A 22618-nucleotide genomic window follows, 5' to 3' on the forward strand; every position below is an offset into this window, starting at 1 on the left:
AAATTGCAGATTCAAGAGAAACACAACTCAATTTTCTTAGTCTTTACTCCTACCTCCATTGTTCTGTGTAGAGAATAAACAATTTTTAATCAATCTAATGTTTGTTTCACTGAATTGCAGTCAGACAGATATCTGACTAAAAGAGAGACTGTTTTAAAAGCCTGTGCAGTTAGCTCAGGTACATAGAAAATACATACATGACTGTGCACCTGTCTTACATTACAATGTATGTTTAGATGGGATGCCTCCTAGATCGGGATAAGGACTAAAAGATAAATAATTATGTATTATAGAACGCCTTTGCCGATACGTAAAATATAGTCTAATGACACTGGAAAAAAAATTGTAGATGCTGGACGACTATTTATATTAAATTACCTTTCTTCAGTCATAAAATTTTTTAAATTAAAAATTAACTAATAAATCACAAAAAAACATATGGGCTTCTTTCTGAAATAAGAGATTTAACTATCCACATATGCAAAATAACTCAGCTACAAAAAAAACAAAGTATCAATCGTTTTTCAAATGGTTTATGGATACAATTTTCTGTTGTACTCTGAAGAGTTAAAATATGAAAATTTCTTTTTATTTTTTTAAACTTAGCAACAATCATTTATTAAAAAGGATCTGTAACTCAGCAATCTCTATCATGGGCTTTATTTGTCCATATTCACATGACTCTTTTCTAAGTACAAAGCCTGTTTAATAGTTGTGAAAAAAATACACAAAATTTTTATTATATAAGCTCAGACAGAACAAGTAGACATGACTATGCACAAAAAAAAATTAGAAAATATAAATGTCCATTAACTAACTACATGAAAAAATGTTCAATTTTTACCAACTAAAGAGATGAAAATAAAAACATTAACTTTCATCATCTATCAAATTGGAAAAGATTTTAAAATTATATCATCCAACACTGGCAAGGTAATAAGCACATAACTCTACACAGCAAAAATGTGAAATAGCTTCAATTTGGTAAATGTATTAAGAGCCTGAAAAATATCTATTCTTTTGATTTAGGAATTTATTCTAAGGATATACAGAAAGATACACAAAAAGGTTTATGTATGATAATCACTGTTTTACATTGGGATACATATTCACATTAGTGAAAAACTTGAAGCAACCTATCTTTTAACATCAGGCAATCCAAAACCAAAACTCACAAGCTGCTCAAAAAGTACAACAGAACTTTCTGAAATAACTAAAATGCTGAGTTGTATACGGTAGCCACTAGTCACATATGGTTATTGAGTTTGTAAATGTGACTTAGTGTGACTAAAGAACTAATTTTAAATTTTTATTCAAGTTTAAAATTAAAAGTCTCTATGACACAGTGCTTACTTTATTAGACAATCTAGAGTAAGGGTCAGCAAATTCTCTTTAAGGGCCAGATGGTGAATATTTTAAGCTTGTGTCAACGGGGCCTTTGCTACAACTATTTAACTCTGTCATTGTTTCACAAAAGCATTCACAGACAACAAATAAGTGAATGGCAAGGCCATGTTCCAGTAGAACTTTATTTAAACACAATCAGAAGCATTTCATTTAACATACAAACAAGAAATGATGCCCAGTGAGGCTCTGTTCAACATACTAATGGAAGACTTGACTAATATAATAAAACAGGGAAAAAAAGAGGTAGAAGGAAGAGAGAAAGCAGATGGTATAGACAAATTATTACAATAAATGAGTTTAGAAAGACTGCCAGATACAAAATCTACTTACAAAATCAATAGCATTGCTCTATACCAGAACAGTGAACTGGAAAATATACTTGGAAATAAGGTACTATTCACGATAGCCATTAAAATGATAAGTATCTAGGAATTAACCTAAAGATCAGGCACAGAACATTAATGGGGTAAAAACAATTGCCTCTTGAAAAAGTCCAAATGCATGGAGAATTATACCATATTTACAGATAGTACCTTAAAGAATTATCTATAAATTCTAGAAAGTTAGTTCGAATACAAATCAGGAATTTTGTTTTAGTTTTCAAGGAATTTCACAAACTTACTCTAACATGCCTATGTAAGAATAAAGGTCTAAAAATAGTCCAATCAAGTTTGAAAAAGAAGTGTATGGTATGGGACTTATCCTATTAAATAGTAAGATTTACTGTGCCAAACAAACAAACAAAAACTGTAACAAACAAAACAAGAGCTTAGCAGCAGATTCATAGATATATGGGAACTTGACATGATAGAGATGACCCACGAATCAGAAGGAGAAGCATGCATTGTTTATAAATGGTATTGTGACAACTCCATTTTAAGAAAAATGTTAGATCCCTATTTCACAACATATACAAAAGTGAATTCAACATAGACTAAAGACTTATGTGTAAAGGAATTACGAATCTATCATAAGATAGAAGAATGTCTTGGTAGCTTCAGGGTGGCAAAGACCCATTTAAACAAGACCTCTAGAGCACAAACTACATGGAGGAAAACTTGAATACATTAAAAAGAGAATTTATGCTCTATTAAAGATACTACATTATAGTTATTTCTAAGCTGTAACAACAAATTAGCTCTCAAATATTGGACTTAAGTTTATTTCTCTTAGATTAGTGTTCCAAGGGGGCAGTTCAGTTTGGCAAGAGAGCTCTCTGTTCTCCATGGTCATTCAGAACCCCAAGCTCTTCCAAGCTTGTTGCTCTGCCATTTACTAAAGTATAGAAAAAGTTGGGTCATGCCCTGAAATAATAAACTGATCTTTATTCCAATTTACAACAAGGTAAAATAGAAGTCCAAATTAAAGAATTTTCTTTTTATGATATAGTTAAAATATTGAAAGATAAAAACTTCCAGTCAAGAATACTCTACCCAGTGAAATTATCCTTCAAACATGAAGGAGAAATAAAGGCTCTCTCTGACAAACAAAAGCTGAGGGAGTTCGTCACCACTAGATCTGCCTTATAAGAAATGCTGGAAAGAGCTCTTCCACCTAAAATGAAAAGGCAAAAGAATACAAAACTTTGATTAATATGATAAATAAAACCAGAAAATTGAAACGCTACTTCAAAAATGGGTGTTAATAAGTTTAGTTTAAATGTTAAGGGGAAAAAATACATTAACTGTAGTTACTTCTCTTTGATAACAAACTCACAACATAAAAAGGGACAATTTGTTCCAACAAAAACATAAAAAGGGAAGAAGGGGAGTGAGAAAAGGACAAAAACTGTATAGGCAAATGAAGATGAGACACTGTTAGCAGGAAAAGGGCTATTTTATCTGAGACATTTTTACAAAATACATGTGACCACAAAAGAAAAATTGAAAACATAAAAAATGAGGGAACTAGGGAGAACATAGAAAAAAACCGCCAAACGAAAATGGCAGACAAATGCAAGGTAAAAGAAGCAAACAATGGATATAGAGCAAACAAAGAAAAGATAAAATGGCAAGAGTAATAAGCCCTCATATATCAATAATTACCCTAAATGTAAATGGGATGAACTCACCAATCAAAAGACATAGTAGCTGGATGGGCTTAAAGAACAAACAAAAAAAGATCCAACTATAAGCCACCTGCAGGAAACTCATCTCAGCTCTAAAGACAAAGAGAGGTTCTAAGTAAAGGGGTAGAAGACCATACTCCAAGCAAACGGCAGCCACAAGATACAGTCATACTTATATTAGACTAAAAAAGGTGAGACAAAAATGGACCTTATATAATGATAAAAGGGATAATCCATCAAGAACTCATAACATCTATCAATATATACACCTAACATAGCAGCAATAAAATATATAAAGCAACGAGAGACCTAAAGAAACAACACAGTAGTAAGGAACTTTAACATCCCACTTACTTCAATAGATAGATCATCCAGACAGAAAGTCTACTAAGGAAAAAGTGGCCTTAAAAATGACATATTAGATCAGATGCACTCAATAAATCTATGCAGAACATTCCACCCAAAAACAACAGCATACACATTCTTCTCAAGTGTACATGGAACATAGTTAAGGATAAACCATATATTGGGACACAAAGTAAGTCCAAACAAATTTAAGGCTGAAATCATATCAAGTATCTTTCTGACCACAACAGTATGGAACTAGAAATCAACTATAAGAAAAATAAAATAAAATAAAATAAAAAACATGTGGACATTCAACAACATGCTACTGAATGACTATAAAATAAGATCAACGGGAACCAAAGAAGAAATTAAAAAATACATGGGGACAAATGAAAATGAAAATACAACATACCCAAATCTCTGGGATACAACAAAAGCAGTACTGAGAAGGAAGTTTATAGTAATACAGGTCTACCTCAAGAAAGATGAAAAATTTCAAATAATAATCTAATCATATACCAGTGAACAAAAAAAGGGCTCTGTATAAATCTGACAAGTTCAGTGACTGAAAGTAACTTCACAGGGTAATCTGATCTTAAACTCCTAACAGGGCAGGTCATGGTAGATAGTTACACTCCAGGCCTACCTACTCCTTTAGTAAAAAAGTTTATCTTTGCCTTTGCAAGCCCTGTCCATTGTTCTTCTGCATTTAGGTTAACAAACCTTTGAAATGCCAGAATAATCATCTTTTTCAGACCCTTTGGAAGCATAACAACCCTCAAGGGAGCACACAATCTTGTCGATTATTCTGTAATCCAATCATAAATTTCCCTGCCTTGTTTCCTCTCACCTTCATGTAATTTTCCTTACATTCTCTCCTTAATTCCAAATATATAAAAAGAACTACAAAACTGTCATTCACCAGAGCATCTGAGCTCTTGCTTTCAGAATGTCGTCAGTTTGGCTTGGATAAATTCTTATGAAAATTCTCTACAGGTTCAGACATCCTTACACTGATATGGCCAAAGTAACCAGAAAAAGAAAACCGAAGTCCAAAGTCAGCAAAGAGAAAAGAAAATAATAAAAATCAGGGCAGAAGTAAACTAAATAGGCTAAAAAGACAATAAAAAAGATTGATGAAACAAAGAGCTGGTTCTCTGAAAAGATAAACACAACTGACAAATCTTCAGCTAGACTCGTTAAGGAAAAAAAAAAGTAGGCTCAAATACAGTCATGTGCTGCTCAACAATGAGGATACATTCTGAGAAATGCATCGTTAAGCGACTGTCATTGTGCAAACATCATAGAGTGCACTTACACAAATCTAGATGGTATAGCCTACTACACACCTAGGCTACTGCTCTGTAGGGGACGAAGAATAATTTACCCTCTACACTCTGGGTTCTTGGCTAAGACATCTCTGAAATAAGAAAAATTAAAAGAAGAAAATCAAACAAAAGTTTAATAACATGTATACATGGAAGAGACCTAGGAATACGCATTAAATTCGCTGAAGCCACCACCTTAAATACCATCTTCAGCTGAAGACAAAAGACGTTGGAAGTAGAGGAGAGCTGGTTATGGAAGGTTATCAAGAAAAGCACAGTATAAAAGGGTAAGGTTATACATATGTAAGTCAATACCTTCTATACTGATAAGAGTTTCTAGAGGTAAGGTTATCCCCCTCTTCCTGGTACAGCCAGGGAGACATCATTACAAATGGAGATTTCCCTTAGAAATGTAAATGTCTCACAAAGGGTAACTTCTACCAGGTTTTCAGAGCTCCTCTCATGTCTGCCATTTCTTAAAATTAACCAGTCTAAAATAATCCTCATGCCAAATACACATATATGCAGGTAACTAATTGTTCCCCTCCAACTCCTAGGCTATAAACCTGTATAGCAAATTACTGTACTGAATACTGCTGTCAACCATAAAACAATGGTAAGCATCTGTGTAATGTGGAGCACTACAAGACATTATGATGGTTACTGCATCACTAGGCAATAGGATTTTTTCAGCTCCATTATAATCTTATGGAACTGCTGTCACATATGCAGTCCGTTGTTGACCAAAACGTTATGTAGTAGTACATGACTGTAACTGATAATAGAAAGAAAAGAGGAGAGCTTCAATAGATACCACATAAATATAAAGAATCATTAGAGACTATTTTAAACAGCTATATATCACCAAATGAGAAAATCTACAGGAAATGGAAAGGTTCTTAGAATCATACAACCTTCCAAAAATGAATCATGAAAAATATAAAACGTGAATAGACCAATCACTAGTAAGGAAACTGAAAGAGTAATCAAAAACCTCCCCCGAAAACAGAAGTCCAAGACCAGAATTCATTGATGAAATCTACTAAATATTCAAGGAAGATTTATCCTCAAACTCTCCCTAAAAAGTGAAGGAGGAAACGCTTCTTAATTCCTTTATAAGACCAACATTACACTGATACCAAACTGCGGGATGGGGGAGGATTAAAAAAATATATAGACCAGTATCTCTTGAACATAGATGCAAAAATTTTCAATAAAATATTAGTAGAAAACAATACATTCAAAGGTTCACAGACAATGATCCAGTGGGATTTATTACTGCAGGAATGCAAAGGTGGTTCAACATCCACAAAACAATCGATGTGACACAGTAACAAAATGAAAGATAAAAATCATATGACCATTTCAATAGATGCAAAAAAAAAATTTGATAAGACACAATATCAATTTATTGATAAAACTCTCAAAAAATGGATTTAGGAAGAAAGTACCTCAACATAATAAAGGCCACACATGACAAACCTACAGCTAGTTTTGTACTTGAAGGTAAAAAGCTGAAAGCTTTTCATCTACAATCAGGAACAAAGATACCTCTTCTCCTCACTATTATTCAACACAGTATTGGAAGTCCTAGGTATAGCAATCAGGCAAGAAAAAGAAATAAAAGGAATCCAAATTGGGAAAAAAAAAATTAAAGCTGTTACTATGTACAAATGACATGATTTTATATACAGAAAACCCTAAAAACTCCATCGAAAAACTATTAGAAAAAAAGTTGTAGGATACGAAATAAATATACAAGTCTGCTGCATTTCTATATAATAAAAAAAAAAAAATCAGAAGGAGAAATTAAGAAAACAATTCCATCAAAAATAATAAAATTCTAGGAATAAATTAAACCACAGAGGTGAAAGGCCTGTACACTGAAAAGTGTAAGAAAATGTTCAAAGAAATAGAAGAAAACAAAAATAAATGCAAAAATAGTCCATGTTCAAGAACTGGAAGAATTAACATTGTTAAAATGTCCACATTCCCTAAAGCAATCAACAGATTCATGCAATCCCTATCAAAATCCCAACAGCATTTTTCACAAAAATAGAAAAAAATCCTAAAATTTGCACTGAATTATAAAAGACCCAGAATAGCCAAAGCAATACTGAGAAAAAAAGAACAAAGCCTGAGGTAATAGGCTCCCTGAGATTTCAAACTATACTATAAAGCTTTCTAAACCAAACAGTATGGCATTGGCAGAAAAATAGAGGAATCAATAGAATAGAGAATCAAGAATCCAGAAATAAACCCACACATATACAGACACCTAATTTATGACAAAGAAGCTGAGAACATACAATGGAGAAAAGAAAGTCTCTTCAATAAATGGTATTGGGAAAACTGGATAGCCACATGCCAAAGAATGAAACTAGATCACTATCTTACATGACACATAAAAATTAACTCAAAATGGATTAAAGATTTGAACACAAGCCCAGAAACCATAAAATAGGCAGTTAGCGCCTTGATATTGGTCTTAGCCATGTTTTTATAAATTTGACTCCAACAGATATATATCTGTATCTCATGTCTATATACATATCTATTTCATACCTATCTCATACACATAGTTATGAAGAATGTCATGAAGGATGCAGTTCTGAAATAACAATCTTTATCTGTTTCATGTGACAATTTCCCTGCTATGAAATGACAGCAAAAAGTGGAAGGAGTGTAAAAAGGAGGGCAATTTTGGACTGCTCATAAAGAAAACAGTTCTTTAACACATATAGTTTAAGATGTGGATTAAAGGAAAAAAAAAAAAACAAACTCAGAACGTGGTTCTCAACACCCTACGTTGCATCAGTCAAAAACAGTGGTAGCGAAGCCACTCTTTATAAGGTTTAGTGAAAATATATTTACTATATTAATGACAACTCTTCCAACTATTGCTTAATTCATCAAAAAGAAAAACTACATTTTATTCTACTTGGAAACCCACACTTATTTTCCAAAGGAACATTATTAACTGTGTTAGTAATAACTTAGCACACTTAAAATCAACTAAGGTCTTGTAATCTTCCCCATCCAGGCCAAATTTTAATAAACTACACTTGGTAATGTATTTTTTTAAAAGACAAGTAACAGTTTGGCTCCTAATATATAATCACAACAACCAAGTCAGGTGTGCAGAGTCCCCAGTACAGACTTTATTAGAGTTCAGTTATAAATACACAATCTCTTGACATTGAAGATGTAGTTCTTGCAGATAAAGCCCAAAGGCAGGAAATGAATCTCCTCCCAAATGCTGCATCTTATCTTCAAAATAACCTCAAATTATTACTAAACTAATAAAGTAATTTTGTTTCTGAAAGTGATCTGATCTTATTTTCAGCTTCTGATAAATCCAAGAATGAGATGGGGGATTATTGCTTTTTGTCTGACTACACACATTGAAACATAACAAAAATAAAGAAAAAAAATTTTAATGATTTTTATAGTAAAATTATAATAGACAATATCAAAACCTGTCAGTATATGAAGATATATATGGTTTTGAAAATATAGAAGGCTAATTTTGTTATTTAACAGCAAATGGAAGTAAAGCATTTACTATCTTCTAATCAGAAATTGTCAGTTAAAAATGATAAACAGTGTAATAAGACTGTATACAAATCAAATAAAACAACAAAAATATAATTATGGTTATTACTGCCTTCGTGGAATTTTTCTAATATAATGATTTTTAGCTAACGGCCACACCCAAAATGGAGATTAAGATTCTATTAAAAAGTCACAAAAAAGCCAGGCAACCAAATATGACTGTCACTCACAAAGATATAGAGCACAAGAAGCATTCAGATGACTAATGATTAATGATAACAATTACTACATCTGTTATTATTTTTATTGTAGCAATACAGATAGCTACCATTTATTATACTTCTACTCTGTGCCATGCACTGTACTAGGTTTTACTATCTCTAATCCTTAAAGCAAACTTTTAGTAGTAATATTACAGAGATTTTTTAAAAATGCGCAACTAAAACTAGGGCATTAAGCAAATTACCCAAGATCTTAAAAGTAGAAAAACAATGCAAGCTTCTGATTCAAGATACCAAATAAATACAAGCCACAGTCTCCTCCTCCTCCAACCCTCAAAATGACAAAAAAGAAATCCATAATCATGCTAGAAAACAAGAAGCGGTACCTTCAATGGACTGGAAATTTGAGGAAAACGGAAGGCAAGAAATCCATCTGCCCACAGAGGTGGAATGCTAGAAAAGGTGGGAATGGTTCTAAGGTAAGGAATACAAAGAGCAGAAAGCAGAGGAGAGAGATTAATTGGTTTCTGCATTAGAAGCAGTAATGCAAGTGGATCCTTTTTGGGAAAAAGTAAATGACAAATTTCATTTCTGCCTTTAGTTGGGAATGGTGAATAAAGGATTAGAGAAAGAAATCATTGGAACAGAATAAAAATTCCAAAGGAAAAAATCCACGTATTTATGAAAATTTAACATATTTATATATAGTAAGTCTTTATATTAGGGAGGAAGGCACAGAATGGTAGTTCTCCATCCTACCATACTCAACACCCATCTTTTGTAGGAAGTATTTGTTAACATCTTTATCTATACTGAAATGAAATGCATAGACAATAACTTTCTACACGATTTTTAAAATTATATATGTACTACTTCTTTCTAATCCAGCTTTGGATGCACACATTTAAATATCCTTACACAAATGTAGAAAATAAAGGGAAAGCAATTTATAATAGAATAACATACTGTATTTCAATATGTAAATGCAATGACATTAGAAGACAGTAAGTTAAAATTCTTCTATCATGCAGAATCAACATGACCATTAATGCTAATGATACGAATGCATAGTCGGTGACTCAAATACAATGGTGACAATGGTGAGTGACCTGATTTTCTTAAATGGTCAACTCTTGGTAAAGTTCTAAATAACATAAGATATAATTTTCCCTCAACCTACAAAACAGTCACTTTAGGAGAAAATTTAGCCTGCATTTTGCCATGCAAAAACAATACTTATTTTTAAAGTATTTTATATTTTATTAAAAAGACTTTTATTTAATACAAATAAAATGTGCAAAACATATTTTGAGTTTATGTGAGAAAAGAACGTAGATCCTAGGCTCATAAAATTATAAATAACTTTTCATTTATATACATGTTGAGTGGGATTTTACCCATATGGATAGAGTTCATGAGATACAGAATATCTATTCTCCCTGGCCACATCCAAAATTGGTATCAGTAATACTCCCTCCCTCTCAATAACTGTGATAAGCAAAAGCTATTCGATAAATTTCTTAACGCCCCTCTGGAGGTAGTAACACCCCCACTGAAAACTCTTAGGATAAGGCTACTCAAAAACAAACGAACAAACAAAAATACTGGACAACAGAATGTCTACCTTGTGGAAATTAATAGCCCCATATCCTAAAAATATTCCTTAGTCACTGGAAGGCAGAGTTGTGTAATTTCACATGATAAAAACCATGTCTCTTTGAAGTTTAGCTGATCTTTGCCAGTTCCCCAACTAACTCTTTTTCTATTGCTTTTGCAATCTAATCTCCCAAACTTTTAAAATTCCATTATAAATTGCCTCTCAGAGGGAATACATTATTAATGTTTAAAAATATGGACTCTGGAAAGAGGCAGAACTTCTGGGTTCTACTTCTATTACCTAAGTACTGCGTGATAGCAGCCAATTTGTTTTTTTTGTTTTTTGGTTTTTTTTGGTTTTTTTTGCAAGGCAATCTTTGGTTGAGCTCACAAATTATAAGGACCCTGTCAGTTTACAATCCCTTATTTTTTATTTTTATTTTTTTCAGTCAATTTATTTAACTTCTTGACACTTTAGTTTCCTTAGCTACAAAATCTTTTTCCTTTAGCTTCTTCCCTTTTAACTTAAACATGCACAAATCACTTCTATTTTAAGACAACAAAAGGGAAAATTCCACCAACTCTACAATTATTCCTTTGAACTATCATTTCCATTTCCTTCCCTCTTTGTTGTCAAATTCTTTCAAAATAAGACCATGAATTAAATCAAATGAATTAATGATCAGATAATAGAACAGAAAAGATGGAAAGGGAGACTGTAGAGCTAAGAAAACATATTGAGGATGAAAACATCATTAGAGCTAACAGATAAGAAACAGAAAGAAACAGAAAAGACAACTGAAACACTGACGAATGTTGAACATAATCATGGCTAAATGCAGAGAAAAAGATAAATACTGAGTAATTCCCCCTCGAATCTGTTTAAAGCTCTCATCCTACCCAGCTCTACTTGTTCTTGATCCTTGTCATTTTCTAAATTAACATGTAATTTACCTATCTGTTAGTCTATTTATCACCTCTCCTCTTCCCATTAAAATTAAATTTAAGTTCCACAAGGGCAGCAGACGTGTCTTGTCTCACTGGCACGAAGCAAGGAATCACTAAATATTTGTTGACTGAATAATGAATAAATGCATGATGACATGGAAGACAAAAAGATGACCCTCCAAAAATGATAACCTAGAAAATGGATCAGAAAAAAGTACTCTGATACAATGATAAATTTCTATGAAATGAAAGAAAAGTTAAATATTTAGATTAAAAGCAATAACATGTAACTCAAAGGATAGAGAGATAACGGATATAAAGAAAATATTCACCAGGTGTGCAAGCCAATTAATTAACAGTCATTTAGAAGTGGGATAAAAAACTATAATATTGTACTTCATATGACTATTCAGTGCTGGAAAAACAACTTATGTCCACAGGTTTTGAAATAAATTATTATTCTAGAAACACTATTCTCATTCAAATTAGTTAGGTGGTAAACACAAAAGACAACCATTCCTTAACAATCAAGACCTGAGGAAATAATGCTCCTTTTGCACTGGCAAAAGGACTAGTAGAGTGCAATGAATCAAATTAAAAACAAAATATTACAGGAATGCAAGGATGATTTAACTTCAAAAATTTAATGTAAACTCACATTAATAAATGCTAAAAAAAATCACAATTTAATACTCATTTGTGATAAAACTTTTTGGTAAGCTAGAAATAGTAAAACTTTACAGCAAATATCACAGTTAATCGTGAAACTTTATTTAAGCAACTCCTATTAAAGTCAGCGATTTAACGATGTTTCTACCACTGCTTCTATTTATATTGTAGTTTTCAGGCAATGCAATAAGACACACATAACACACACAGAAAGAAATACATGGCAAAAGAACTGAAAATAAAATTATCCTTATTTTCAGACAATACGATTATCTACAAAGGAAATCCAAAAGAATTATCAGGCATACTATTAGAACGATATAGGTACTAGAATTAAACCAACAACAAAAAAATGAGAAGCATTCAGATACTAGTAATAACAAATTGGAAAAATTTCCCTCACCCAAGAGCAACAAGGGCTATAAGGTATATAGAAATAAATCTAACAAAAGATGAATATGAACTCTATGGAATAAATTATAAAAATGTACTACAGTATATATAATACACCTGAACAAATAAAGAAATATGCCAAGTTTACAAATGAAGGCTGCAATATTAAAATATCGATTCTCTCCTAATCTATAAATTCAATGCAAGTCCAACCAAAATTCCTTTAGTTTTCTTATTATGAAACTGAAGATGACACTAAAATTCACTTAGATGACCCAAGTCAATTTTAAAGGACAAGAATAGGACACCATCATGGAGAAAAGGCTACAGAGAAGAGAATGTAAGATAATACACAACTCTGCAGCTCAAAAATAAGGAGTCTGGCCTTTATCCTAAAAAAAAAATAGGAAGTCAATAGTTATTTTAAAACAAGCAAGATGACTTTGATTGAAATATGCAAAAATGTACTGGAGAGGCTTCAGAGATAGCCTGGGAAGTCACGGAAAATGGCAGAGTATGGACCAACAAAAATTATCTTTTCCATAAAAGCATGAAACACACTGGCAAAAAAAAGTCAGAATCAGCTTTTTTACAACTCTGGAAATTAATTAAAGGCTTACAGCAATCCAGGGAGCAATTATTCAAGAACACCTGGAGAGGAGCTCGCAAGATGGTGTAGAAGGTAGAGGTTGTGCACACCTCCTGTAGTGACTATACCAAAATTATAACAAAATTGCAGAGCAACCAATACACGGAGTCACCTGAGGAGTGGCTGAAGAGAAGCCCTACAACCAGATCATCTCAAAATGACAGGAGAAGCAGAGATGCAAAACAGCTCGGCCTTACAACTGTGTGTGGCCACTGAGAATTGAGAAGGCTATTTTAGCTGCAGAGCCACCTCTCCCACCTGAGAAGTGAGGGGTCCCAGCTGCACACTAGGTTCCCCAGTACAGGGTTCCAGTGCCAGGAAGAAGAGTCCCCACAACCTTTGGCTTTGAAAACCAGCAGAAGTTGTGGCTGAGTGAGATGATGGGCTGCAGGAAGCAGAGAACTTCCTCTTAAAAGTCCCATGCCCGGCTTTACTCGCTGATGGACCTGCTTGCTCTGAGCTCCAGCACTGAGGCAGCTGCTTGCAGGGTGACAGGGACATATAGGGAGGTGCTGAGCTGTCAGCTTCAGGGTGAAGACTGGAGGGGCAGCTTGCTTCCAGACAAAGGTGAAGCAGAAACCATTCTTCTTTTTGAGCCCCCCTCCTCCCAGCCTGCAGACATAGGTGCCATCAACCTAGAAAACACAGGTCGCTCTGCCCAGGGAATTCGAGACTCCGCCTCTCCCAACTTGTGGGCCTACCCAAGCAGATTCCAGTGACTTTTTCCATACAAACCGGCTGTCTTGGCTCCTGTTGCAAATTTTCATAAAATCTATCAAATTCTCACAAAACCCAAAGCAGCATCGTCTGGCCTCAACATAGTCTGTACCTCTTGCTGAGAAGTCTCAAGCTCCGCACTAGTGGCAGCCAGCCTCGGTTTCTGACTTGCCCCCTCGGGGCTCCTATGAGCTCAGCACAGGTGGCAGTCGTATGTGGATTGCTTGGTGACTCTTACCAGGTGGCCCCAGAGGGCACAGGCCGTAGCTGAAGTTGGCCTGCAGCTAGACCCCTCCTAGGACTGTGCTACCGGCCCCTATAGCACACTTACTACATAAAACCACTCTACTAAGACCAGGAGACTTAGAAGCCCTATCTAATTCATAGAGACACAGGGAGGCAGCCAAAATGGGGAGACAGAGAAGCATGTCCCACAAATGAGAACAGAACAAAGCTCCAGAAAAAGAATTCACCAAAATGGAGACAAGTAATATACCAGATGCAGAGTTCAAAACACTCGTTATAAGGATGCTCAAGGAACTTAGGGGAAAAGTAGATGAACTTTAACAGAGGTTAAAAAACAACAACAACAACATAAAAATGGAGATATAAAACAACAGGAAGCCAGTCAAAAATGAAGACTACAATATCTGGGATGTAGAGTACATTAGAAGGAATCAGTGGAGTGGATGAAACAGAGGACTGAATCAGTGACATGAGGATAGAGTAGCAGAGGACACCCAATCAGAAAAGCAACAAAAAAAGAATCCGAATAAAATGAAAATAGTTTAAGAAGCCCCTGGGATGTCAAATGTGACAACATCTGCATCATGGGGTACCGGAGGAAGAAGAGAGAGTGCAAGGAATTAAAAACCTATTTTAAGAAATAATGATAGAAAACTTCCCTAACCTGGTGAAGGATATAGACATACAATCCCAGGAAGTTCAATTGTCTCAAAGATGAACTCAAAGAGACCCACACCAAGACACATCATAATTAAAATGCCAAAGGTTAAATTCAAAGGGAGAATCTTAAAAGCTGCAGGAGAAAAGCAACTGGTTACCTACGAGAGCTTCCATAAGACTGTCAGCTGATTTCTCAACAGCAACTTTACAGGCCAGAAGAGCCTGGCATAAAATATTCAAAGTAATGAAAACCCAGGACCTACAACCAAGATTACTTTACCCAGCAAAGCTATCATTTAGAATTGAAGGACAGATAAAGAGCTTCCCAGACATGAAAATGCTAAAGAAGCGCATCATCACCAAGCCAGTATTACAGGAAACGTTGGAGGAACTTCTTTAAGAAGAAAAAAATACATATGAAAAGTCTAAATAAAGAATGGCAATAGCTATATATCCACTGACAAGCACCTCATTGAAAAAGAATTAAGTGCTCCAATCAAAAAGACAGAGTGGCTGAATGGATAAGAATACAAGACACTAACATATGCTGCTTATGAAGAGACCCGCTTCAGATTAAAAGACACACACAGACTAAAACTAATGAGATGGAAAAAGATATGTCATGATAGACCTAGAGGGTAGTGTGCAAATGCCATATGATTATACATATATGTGGAATCTAAAGAACAAAATAAACAAAAAACAGAATCAAACTCATACAGAAAACAATTTGAGGGTTACTAGCTGAGAGGCAGTTTGGGGGGCCAGTGAAAAAGAGGCAAGAGATTAAGTAGTACAAATTGGTAGTTACAAAATACATAGAGACAGAAAATACAGCACAAGGAATATAGCCAATAATATTGTAATAACTATGTGCAGCATCACGGGGCATTAGATTTATTGGGGTGATCACGTTGTGAGTTATATAGATGTCTAATTCCTATGTTATATACTTGAAACTGATTTTGTATGCTAACTAGAACTAAAACCTAAACTAATAATAATAATAATAATAATAATAACTAAATCTCAGTAAGAACGTTGAAACATTTTAACTTGCCCTACTTCCATCATTCCTTTCAAAGTGCCACAATAGCCTAAAAACAGCAGCCCACACTCATAGTAGAAACCAGCAGTCTGGCAGCCACTGGAGAGGGGGCTGAATGAGGTTAGAACTCTTTCAAGACCCTCCCTATCTCAGAGAATTATTTTTGGACCTCTCTGGTAGTTCCTAGAAGACACCAACCACTTTCAACTATGTCTTTATTTGACTTGACAGAGCTGCCAAGTAAAACAGTCTTTTCCCTGGGGGCAGCTGTCAAAAACAATCGAAGACAACTGTTGAACATCGGGGTTGCCTGAGGCAGTGGATAATAGCTCTAACAACTCAGATAAACAACAGGCTAATGGAACAAAGCTTAAAAAGTAAAGCTGAGGAATAGAATGTCCATAGGGGATTTTAAAAGCTCGAACATATACCTGGGAATCATGAAGTCCACATACATACAAAGACCTTTGTGCATGATCAGGAAATACCTGAGAAGTTCTAAACTCTCACAACTCATCACAAGCAAGAAGTGAAGGATAAAGCAAAGTTGTAAAATGCCTGGCTGTGTACTTAAGGTGTATCCTACACAAAGGGACTCAGAACCTCTAGACAGATCAGAAACTTAGTTGCAGGTATTTCAGGAAATCGCTGTCAAATATTGGCTGACCACTAAGTTAATAATCAAGAACACTTCCGTGGCCACAAACAGTGATGAATACAAACTTTAAGAATTCAGAAAAGTCACTAACAAAAACTAAAAACAACAAAAACATAAAAAACAACAAACAGGAAGAGGGGAGGCTATGATTCCCAGTCACTACATTATTTTAAATGTTTTCAACTGAAAATTATGAGACATGCAAAGAAACAATAAAGTGTGATCCACACACAGAATAAATTCATTCAAAGAACTAAAGGAAACTATGTCTATAGAACTATAAAGTATGAGAACGTTTCAACAAACAGAATACCAATAAAGAGAAATTATAAAAACAAACTCTAGAGTTGAAAAATTCAATAATGCCTGTCCATTATATTTCAGACCAAAAAGACTTTTTTGAAATAATTTACCCATGTGCCGACATAAGTAAATTTGGCCGAAACACAGATTTAAACAGAGATTCACAAAGCAATGGACATGAGGACTCAAGATTAATACCATTTCTTTTCTAAAAAAGAACAAAAATTCCTACTTGATTTCATCTTCATAATCTGGGTTCTTTCAGCTACTTCTGTAATGCTCTTATCCTACAGGTAGATAAAATAAGAATAGAATTCCTTTGCCATCTCTCCCACTCCTAACAGAATTCTATCATTTATTGCTATCCTTCTAGCATTTTTTTGTTTCACTCTCAGACATCAGGTCCAGCAGGTCATGGGATGAATTTTGAAAGCCCTCATTGCTAATACTGCTATCGGAGATATGAATTTCTAGAAATTCAGTTCAGTAGCATATGAGAAAAATGTAAACAATTCTTATCCATCATTGAAGTAACCCAATTTCCTGCCATTTTCACAATATGCTTTGTCATGTCTACACAAAACTGTCACTTTATTTGAACTATACCAGACTATATCCTGAGAAATAGGAAATTATAACTGATGAAAAATCACAACTGAAACAATTTATTGATTCAGCTGTACTACAATGTTCAAACAAGATTAAAATTTTAACTTTTTCCTACCATTAGAGCAAGCTAAACAGGCTTCTAAAATAAGACTAATTTTTCAATAGAAAAACAGACCTATGAAGACTGCTTTATTTTTTCAGGAAAGTGTTTTTTAAAAATTGGAATTAAAGTGAAGAAAGATTAAGATAGTGAAAGCAATGAAAGCATATCATGTAATTCAGTATCCTGTTAACGTTTCTAACTTTTGGAATATACAATTATGGTTATCTTTTTTTAAAGCTCTTATCTCCCATTCTTCAAAATTGTAACAATGAAGTGAAAACATAATTTAAAAAAAAAATAAAAACCTTGATACTATCATTAATAAGTTTTCATTTATTTTCTACATATATATGCACATAGTTTTGTCTGACCATTTGTACATATTTAATTTTGTTTTCTGCTTTATTCACCTTTAATTCCATGTTTTTAAATAATTCCAATATTCTCTATCTCCTTCTCATATTATGCCTTTAATTAGATGAAATGTTATTTCCTTGTATATTTTAGTATAATTTGAAAATGAAGTATCTTACAGGAATTCCTTAAAATTCACCATAAATTTTTCTTAAAAATATTTTTTCAATTACAAAACTATTGCAGAAATTTGGAAAATACAGAAAGGTATAAAAAACAAAATAACTCATAAGTTCACTGCAAAGACAATTACTATTAATATTCTGAAATGCTTTTACTTTTTCCTTTGATTTTAAGTATAACAATTTTGTATACACATTGCACCACACTTTAGCCATGCTTTCACTGCTGAAAGTTGAATTGACTCTAGGCTTTTGCTATCATAAAAAAAAAAAAAAACCTAATAAAGACCTCTGAATACCTATAAGTCTTTAATACAAATTTCTGACAATTTCCTTAAGACAATTCTTAAAGGGAAAATACTGGCATGGTTTCTGTCTTCTGATTGACACAGTGAGTTAAATATACTTAACTTTTAAAGGACTGATACAAATTCAAAACTCTTTCCAAAAAGGGACACCAATTTACACTAACAAACTCTGCATGCCCATTTCATCAAAACCTTATTATTTTTTACAAGTATTTGTTAATATAGTAAAAAAATGGCAGCTCAATGTTGTCCTAATTGACATGTCTTAAATATAGTAATATTAAATATTTTTAATGTTTATTAGATACTTATATTTCTTCTGTATTTGTCTATAAATGTAGTTTCCTCACTCTCCTGTTGGGGTTTTAGTGTTTTTCTTTGTTTTTATAAATGCTTTATACCTATGAAAAAGAATGCTTAACTTATAAAAAGACTAAACCATGACTTTCTGAGAGTCTCAAAGTATAATCATTACTATCATCCACCATTTATCTGACAGTTTATATATAAAACTAAATTAATAAATTTTAGCTATCTAGTATAACTTAGTACTCTCTTTCAAAGAGATCAAGGAATTTTGTATCTTTATCTAAAAGCAACAATTCTTAGGTTACATGGATCATTCCTCTTCAGGAATATGTACTATATTGCAAAATGGGATCTCAGAAGAATATCATTATCTAGAAATAAGCATATGAACTGCCAAAACTAAAGGAAAATTCATTATGTTCTGTGAAATGAGTATTTATCATGGAGAAATATCTAAAAGGAAGTTCCACACAACTTTCTTTGACTTTGTCATGCAACATTTAACTAATCATGAACCACCTTATAACACTTGTGAAAATTAGTTATCATATGTATTTTTGAGAATTGTATAGATCAGAGGTCAGCAAGTTAAAGCCAAATCCAGCTGCCTCCCTTTTTGTAGTTTATTAGAACACATCAGTCATGTTCATTCATTTACATATTTTCTACTGGCTTTCACTCTATGAGAGCAAAGTTGAGGAGCTGGCCTACAAATCCTCAAACATCTACTACTTGGCTCTTTACAATATAGTAAAATAAATATTTTACTCATTCTTGAAAGCCAGCACAGATATCCATATCCTGACTGATGGAGCTCATACAAGAATCGCATGCAAATAACTTATAATCCAAAGTATAAAAAGCTAAGTGCTCCAAGAAAGGTATAGAGCGTCAGAAAAAGGACGAGTTTGTTTCCAGGATGGGAAATCTTAAAAGCAGCAGCTTCTGCAATGGATTTTGAAGGATGGCTATAATTTTGACATATAAGATGGGAAGATTTCCAGTGTGAAGAAAAGTAGACTTGTGAAAACCAACATATATGCCAGTGTACTTCGCATGGAGGAACAATAGTTAGGAGAAAATGATAATAACCACTTGAAACCAAAGTGTAGGAAAGGCTTTTAGTATCAGGATTAGCAGTGCAGATTTAAATACAATTAGGTTCAAGAACAAGAGAATAACAGTGATTCAAACTGAATTTGAGGAGAGACAGGTAATAAGGAACTTAGTTACAAAGCTAGAATAATCCAAGAGAGTAATTAATGAAGGTGGTGGCAATGGGACTGGGAAAAAATAAGATAAACACATTACCATCATAGCAAAAACACTCAAACCCTTATGATCAGATAGTAACATTTAGACATACTATGACCCTCTTAAATCATATGGGGCAAAAACTCTTCATCTCTCCTACTTCTGAACCAAATAATAATTCCTAATTAGTTCTAATAATTTTAAAAAGAACGTTAAATAATAATTTAAGATACTAGATTATCACTATCCCATTTTTAAACCAACTCTGGGTACAAGTACATATTAAAATAGAATTCATTTGCTAGGGCCCTTCTGTTGGACCACTGAAAGGAAAAGTCTGATCTTAAATTTGGGCTCTTGACTCCTTCAGCTGAACTGCTGAAAACAGATGGATTTGTTTCAAAGTAGCTCCCTCCATGCATACCAAATGCCCTCAAGAGGGGAACCTTAAATAAAATAAAAAATGTAAACCAAAATATCTTTCTCTATATTTTCTAAAGCATCAATAATTTTATAGAGCTTTTACAGTCAAACCTCATATGTATTTAAATAATATACTCAACCAAAAAATTTACTTATTAGTATGAGGATAAGCTGGAATTCACCAAACTGATTTTTTTTTATATAGGTAAGGAAATTATGCTAAAGAAGAGTTTTATATTCTGTTCATTAAAAACAAAGCTGCAGCTCCCTTATCAGTGGGTTCTGGTTGGCCTCCTCTTAAAGAAGACAAAAGAATGTATATTGGAGGGTAGGAGAAAGAGAAAAGACAAGGTATTTCTCCCTGCTTTTCTAAGACTGAATCTCCCTAGTGGCTTCAACTCCTTCTGAAAATGTCCAGTTCCCACAAGGTAACCCCAGTCCCAGCCTCCAGGACCTGTCTCCTACCTGTACTCCTCCATTTATCACTATTTGCTTCTTATTACTGCTAATCTCTGAACTGCATCACTATCTTTGTTTGGCTTCTCAAGTATTCTATCACCTATGTAGCCAATTTTCTCTACTAAAGTCCTTCTACAAAAAAAAAAAAAAAAAAAAGAGGATTGAGGAAGGGAAAGAAAAACAAAATGGCCTAGACCTATCTTTTCTGACTCTAGCGTCCCCACTGTCCAGCCATCACTAGTCTCATTTCACAATGGAAAAGAAACAGTAATAACATAAGTAAACTTTCTAGATCGCTTGTATAAACCCATTCTTCTCAAACTGGAGTATATGTTGCTTTGTATTATTACATGGCGTGCCAAGATGATTTATGTGAAACTACAGAATAAGCACGCTATATTTTTCTGTTGTCTCCATGGATAAATGATTTAAAAATTATTTGTACATAAAATAAACCACAAGGGTGCTACCAATTCAATGGAAGAATAATCTTCAACAAGTGGTGTTGGGACAACTGAATATCCACATGCAGAGAATGAAGTTGGACTCTCTACTTCATACCGTATAAAAAAAAATTTAACTCAAAATGGATCACAGACGTAAATTTAAGAGCTATCACTACAAAATTCTTAGAAAACGTCAGCACAAATCTTTGTGACCTTGGATTAAGCAATGGTCTCTTAGGTATGATACAAAATTCTTAGCTATCACTACAAAATTCTTAGAAAACTTCAGCACAAATCTTTGTGACCCTGGATTAAGCAATGGTCTCTTAGGTATGATACCGAAGCAGAAAGCAACCTAAGAAAAGAAAAAAAAAAAATACACTTCCTTAAAACTGAACTTTTGTGCTTCAAAGGACATTATCAAGAAAATGAAGAGACAATCCACAGAATGGAAGAAAATATTTACAGATTATCACTAATAAGGGACTTGTATTTAGAATATGTAAAGAAATCTTACAACTCACAACATGTCAACCAATTAAAAAATAGGCAAATGATATAAAGACATTTCTCCAAAGACGATATACACAAATGGCCAACATAATGGCCATTAGTAAAATGCAATCAAAACCACAATGAAATAGAGGCAGAATGTGGGAAGTAGAATGAATGCAAAGGAGTATTAAAGAACTTTCGGGGCAGAGGGGAATGTTCTATATCTTGACCAGGGCATAAACATTTGTCAACAGTCTTCAACTTGTACACTTAAAATCCATTAGTCTTATTATATGTAAATTATACCTCCATTTTTAAAAAAGGTGAGCCATCTAGAGTCAATTTCTTCAACAGAAGGAAAGCAAGAAGCAAAGTATCAAATATGTTCAATTACCTACCTATACTATTACATAATTAGTAAAAACTGAAACAGAAGCTATTTTTCTGCCAAAGTAAAGGAAGTACCAGAATGATACAAAAGTTCCTTTAGAAATATAGAAAATGACTGAGGTATTAGATAAGCATATATTTGGTTTTGTTTCTGCTATAAACCGTGGGTTTCACAGGAAAACATAAAATGTTCATGTTAGATGTTATTACTGTAGTACTGTCTATAGTAACTTCACATACTATCATCATTAAAACACCTAGCAATTACACTTATAAGACACCGATCATAAAAGTACTCTCATTAAAAACTCTTTTGCTAATAAAAATCTCTAGGAAATTGGTGACATCTTGATAGCTTATTTTCAGGGAACTTTACACCCACAATTTTGTTACATCAGTATTAGTTGCCTAAAATGACCGCATACTTCCTTAAAAACAACTGAAGTTCATAGCTTTGGGGGAAAAAAATCAG

General features: G+C 33.6%; 1 protein-coding gene and 1 long non-coding RNA gene across 3 annotated transcripts in view; both read right to left on the bottom strand.

Annotated features, from left to right (window-relative positions):
* Positions 1–22618, bottom strand: part of NSRP1 (nuclear speckle splicing regulatory protein 1) — a 39039-nt gene that overhangs the window by 14892 nt on the left and 1529 nt on the right. The gene's annotated exons all lie outside the window — the stretch shown is intronic.
* On the bottom strand, positions 1499–21867 carry LOC118603842. The gene is made up of 2 exons (XR_004951331.1): positions 17047–21867; positions 1499–2961 (listed from the first exon to the last, which is right to left on the bottom strand). It is a non-coding gene; the product is annotated as an uncharacterized LOC118603842 (long non-coding RNA).

This window comes from Rousettus aegyptiacus, unplaced genomic scaffold (assembly GCF_014176215.1).
Source record: "Rousettus aegyptiacus isolate mRouAeg1 unplaced genomic scaffold, mRouAeg1.p scaffold_m13_p_6, whole genome shotgun sequence".
Lineage (NCBI taxonomy): Eukaryota > Metazoa > Chordata > Mammalia > Chiroptera > Pteropodidae > Rousettus > Rousettus aegyptiacus.